Genomic DNA, 6,049 nt, shown 5'->3' on the forward strand with positions numbered 1-6,049 from the left:
GCAGGAGAGGAAGGCCCTCTATGAGGTGGATTGATTCAATGACTGGGATAATTGGGATGGGAGTGTCAGAGACAGTGCGATTGGCACAGGACAGAGTGGAGTTTAGGGCTGTTGTACATATGGTCGCTATGAGTCGCAGGCGACTCGACAGCACATAACAACAACAATGCCACTACTGGGAATATACCCTAAAGAAACCAGAATTGCCATCCAAACAGATATATGCACACTCATGTTTATTACTGTGTTATTCACAATAGCAAAGATATGGAAGCAACCCATGTGCCTGTCAACAAATGAGTGGATACAAAAACTATGTTATATTTTTACAATGGAATACTACACAGAACTGAAAAACAGTGAACTTGTAAAACTTTACACAACCTGGGGGACCCTGGAAGTCATTATACTGAGTGAAATATCTCAGTCACAACAGAACAAATTCTGCATAGCACCACCCTTATATAGCAGGTGTTGTGAGGAGAATAGGAAAAGAGAGGGATAGATAATGACCATTGAATTGGAACAGATAGAAGAAAGAACTCTTTAAAATGAATATATTATTAAGCATTATATGTACAACAACAGCCCAGAATAAAAGGTACATCATTGCAGAGAGGACTGAGGAGAGTAGAGGGAGGTAGGTAATTGTGCAACAATGAATGGATTTTCTTTTTTCTTTCTTTCTTTTTTTTTTTTTAAAGTGAACTGGAAGAGGGGACAGGGAGGGAGAGGGTAAAATGTGCAACAGTGAATAAATGAAAATCTAACCTCTCTCTAAACATTTATTAAAGTAAAATTTAAATTTTCTTTAAAAAACAAAAAAGAAAGAAAATCCTTGCCTTGAAGGAGCAGCTTAGTTTTACCCTCTCCAAGGCAGATATGTTTGTTTTCTTGGTTGTTCATGGTATGATTAATTCTCTTATCCAGACAACTCAAAGGCATCAATTATTTTTCTGTCATCCTTATTCATTGTCCTGCTCTCTGAATGAGAAGATCATGGCCTGGGTCAGGTGCACCTTAGTTTCTAGACTGATATCTCTGCTCTTCAGCACTCTGGACAGGTCCCTGACAGCAGGCTTTCCTTATTCAATTCGCGTTTTTATTTTCTGACTGCTGGTGCAAAGATTGCGGAAACAAACAAGCTGAAATTATACATAATCTCAATCTCTTCTCCATCCATTATGGTGCTGCCAATTGGCCCTGTGGTGAGAATCTTTGTCTTCTTGATGTTGAGCTTCAGTCCATATTGAAACCTGCAGTCCTTGACTTTCTACAGCAGATGCTTAGGTCCTCCTCAGTATCTGCATAACACAAGTTGATAAGTCTTCCCCCAATTCTAATGCCACATTTCTCCTCATAAAGACCAGGCTCCCGAATGACCTGCTCTATGTATATTCTATATACATAGAATGAGAAGATACAGAGAAAGGATGCTTCCCTGATGCACTCCTTTCCTGATTTAACCATGTAATGTTTCCTTGCTCTGTTCTGATGACTTCTTCTTGGTCCAAGTATAGGTTTCACATGAGTACAATCTAGTGTTCTGGGATTCCCATTCTTCTCAAGGTTAGCCACAATTCGTTTTGATCCATACAGTCAAATGCCTTTGCATCATTGATGAAACACGGATAGACATTCCTCTGACACTTTCACTTTCTGCAAAGATCTGACATTGGCAACTATATCTCTAGTACCACAGCCTCTTCTAAAACCAGCTTATATTTCTGGTAGTTCTCTGTTGATGTACTACTGTTTCAGTCATTTTTGTATACTCTTCAGCAAGATTTTGATTGAGCGTGATATTGTTTGATTTACATCTCTCTTATCGCCAATTATTTTAGGCATCATGTATCCATTAACCATTTGAATGTCTTCCATTGTGACAAGTCTGTCCATGTCTTTTGGTAATTTTGTAATAAGGTTATCAGGGTTTTTTCTTGTGGAGGCCCTGTGGGATTCTGTACATTTTCATTATGAGACCCTTGTCTGGCATGGCTTTGCCAAATGTTTTTTTCCCAGCCTGTAGATTTTCTTCTCACTCTATTGGAAAAAGGTTTTGTATATACACAGGGATTTAATCTTTAAGAGGTCACATTCGTCAACATTATCCCTTACTTGTTGTGTATTTCTGGCTGTGTTTCCCAGTTTGTTTGTACCATAGGATAGATCTTCTAAGTTTGATCCTATTTTGTGTTTTATAATCTTTAGGGATTTGGATTTTACCCCTAGGTCTCTGATTTAACTTTTTTTTATGGTGTGAGATGTAGATCTTACTTTTACTTTCTGCAGGGAGAAGTTAAGTTTTGCCAGCACCATTTGTTAAAGAGGTTGTAATTTCCACATTTGATATGCTTTGTTTCCTTCTCATCACCAGCTGATGAGTTAATTTCTGAGTTCTTGATTATCAGAATACTTTAAGTATCCCTCCAAGCTATAATACTCAAGCACTTCAACAAGAAAAAGACAAATAACCCAATTACAAAATGGTCAGTAGATATGGAAAAACTCTTCACCAAAGGGGATATTCAAATGGCCAGTAAACACATGAAGAAATGCTTGGCCATGACTATGCCACACACCACAACTATGCACTGAGCCAAAACTATGCCCCACGAATCCAGACAACTAAATAGATACATTGGGGAACAAACTGCTGTGAGGCCTCACCACATGGCAGAAGGAAGTCTGGGCCCCTCAACGAAGGAGACAAGTGACATCCAGAAGGGAACAATAGGCTTCCCCTGTGCTTACTCGGTACTTTGCAGGACAAACTGCTGTGAGACCTGACCATGTAATAAGAAAGAGGTCCTTTTGGGCAGGAAGCCTGTGAGGACAGATGAGGGAGGGCCAGGCCAGGGTTCTGCCCACAGTCACCCCATCCCCTCTTCCTAAAACACTCAGGTACAGGACTGTGACTCCCAGCGGCACAGGACTACGACTCCGAGAGGTCTGTAGGGCAATACCATCTTTAAAAACTTGGATTTTGGTGGGAAGCCTGCGAGGACAGATGAGGGAGGGTCAGGCCAAGTGGTTGTTCTTGCCAACAATCACCCCCAGCCCCTCTTCCTACAACACACAGGTACAGGACTACAACTCCCAGGTCTGTGGGGCAATGCCATCTTTAAAAACTTGGATTTTGGCAGGAAGCCTGTGAGGACAGACAAGGGAGGGCTGGGCCAGTGTTCTGCCCACAGCCACCCTCATCCCCTCTTCCTATAACACATGGGTTTCCCCATACCCTTCCCTGTGTGTATCAGTGTGTGCTTCTTCCCTCCCCACTCATGCAAGCATTGGAGTGTGCACACACCCTACATGCATATGCTCATGTTCCTGCCCAACCTTCTTCTGGAACAATGACGTCAAATAAAAAAACAAGCTACCACCTCAGACGTGAAAAACTCTACCACATCAATGTCTCGAAAGAAGCAGGGTCCTTCACTTGCCCCACAAATCCAAAGAAAGGTATCACCCACCAAAAAAGACACAGTAGCAATGGATTTCCTGAAGCCAGAAAGTCTGATGGAACTTTCTGACACAGAATTTAAAAGAACAATGATTGAATATTTTCAATGGATGAAAAATAAACTTGATTAATTATAGGACATTGCAAGCAAAAATCAGGAGGAGCTTTAAAAATATCCAAAACAATGAAGATAAAACAAATGAGGCACTAGAGACATTGACAAACACAAGAAACCATGATCCAAAATATTAGGTCTAAGGTTTTGATGCTGTCAACATGATGGAGGGACACACAAACAGAGTTGAAGAGATAGAACACAGAATCAGTGAAATAGAAGACAGAATTATCACTACAGATCTGATTGAACAAAAAGCAGAATCAAAAAAGAAGGAAACAAAAGAAAAACTAAGAATAATGTGGGATACCATCAAAGAAATGATATTCTCATTATTGAAATCCCAGAAAAGGAAGAAGCAAGTAAAGATACTGAAAAAGTTGTGGAAGAATTACTAGAAGAAAACTTTCCAGGAATAATGAAGAATGAAAGAATATATATTCGGAAACTGAGTGAATACCATATAGAATAGACCCTAAAAGAAAAACACCAAGGTACATCATTCTCAAATTTGCCAGAACCAAAGATAAAGAGAGAATTCTGAAAGCAGGGAGAGAGAAACAAAGAGTAACCTATAAGGGAGAGGAGATAAGACTAAGTGCCGATTTCTCAGCAGAAACCATGAGAACAAGAAGACAATGGAATGACATATATCAAACACTTAAAGAACACAACTGTCAACCAAGAATATTGTACCCAGCAAAATTGTCCATCAAATATGAAGGAGAGATCAAGAAATTCCCAGAAATACAGAAACTAAGGGAGTTGTAAAAACAAGACCAGCCTTACAGGAAACACTAAGAGACATCCTTCATATAGAGATGCCACAGAAAACAGGATGGACTAAAATAACTAGCAACAATGCCAAAAAGAATTGAACAAAATTATAGCAATAAAACCTTACCTCTCAATAATCACACAGAATGTGAATGGTTTAAATACACCACTGAAGAGAAAGAGAGTAGCAGATTGGATAAAAAACCAAAATCCATCAATATGTAGCCTACAAGAGACACATCTGAAAAATGAAGATAAAGAAAGACTAAAAATAAAAGGATGGGGAAAAAATATACCAAGCAAATGGCAACCAAAACAAACCAGGAGTAGCGATACTAATCTCTGATAAAATGAATTTCAATGCAAAAACCATCACAAAGGACAAAGAAGGTCACTACATAATGCTCAAAGGATCAATAGAACAAGAGGATATAACAATACTGAATATTGATGCACCAAATGAAAGACCTGCAAAATATATAAAACAAACATTAACAAAATTGGAAAAGGAAATAGATAACACTAGTATAGTACTTGGAGACTTCAATACACTCCTCTCAAGAAAAGATAGAACTACCAGAAAGAATCTCAACAAAGACACTCAAGAACTAAACCACACAATAAACCAACTCAATCTCATAGGCTAATATAAAAAAACCACAAAAACCCACAGTATACCTTATTTTCCAATGTGCATGGAACGTTCTCCACAATAGATCACATTCTAGGTCACAAGGCAAGCATCAACAAACTAAAAAACATAGAAATTATGCAAAGTATCTTCTCAGACCACAATGTCACAAAATTAGAAATTAATAACAAGAGTATAAAGGAGAAAAAAAAACTACATTTGGAAGATGAACAACAACTTGCTTGAACATGAGTCAGTTCTAGAAGAAATAAAAAATGAAATTAAAAAGTTTCTTGAAGCAAATGACAATCAAAACACAACTTACCAAAACATCTGGGAAACAGCCAAAGCAGTAATCAGAGGTCAATTTATAGCAGTAAGCAAACACTTCAAAAGACAGGAAAAATTGACCATTGACTTCCTAACCCAACATCTCCAGCAAATTGAAAAAGAACCGCGAGAAAACCCAACACCCTCTAAAAAAACTGAAATTATAAAAATTAGAGCAGAAACAAATGAAATAGAAAACAGGAAAACAATTGAAACTATCAACAAAACTAAGAGTTGGTTCTTTGAAAAGGTCAATAAAATCGACAAACTACTAGCAAAACTAACAAAAGAAAAGAAGGAAATGACACAAATAATCTGCATAAGAGATCAGTCAAGCCACATCACAACAGAACCAACTAAAATAAAAAAAGCTAACATTAGAGTATTATGGAAAACTATACTCAAACAAATATGAAAACCTAGAGGAAATGGACAAATATTTAGAAACGGACAACCTACCTAAACTGACACAACCCAAAGTTGAACATCTGAACAGTCCCATTACAAAAGAAGAAATTGGAAAGGTAATACAACAGCTTCCAACAACAACAACAACAAAAAATCCCTGGACCAGGTGGTTTTAAGTGAATTTTATCAAACATTCAGAGAAGAACTGTCACCAATTCTACGTAAACTATTCAGAAAATAGAAAAAGAGGGAATTCTCCCAGACTCATTCTATGAAGCAAACATATCCTTGATACCAAAGCCAGGAAAGGACACCACCAAAA

This window comes from Elephantulus edwardii, unplaced genomic scaffold (genome assembly GCF_000299155.1).
Source record: "Elephantulus edwardii isolate Elephantulus edwardi_28Jun2011 unplaced genomic scaffold, EleEdw1.0 scaffold00239, whole genome shotgun sequence".
Lineage (NCBI taxonomy): Eukaryota > Metazoa > Chordata > Mammalia > Macroscelidea > Macroscelididae > Elephantulus > Elephantulus edwardii.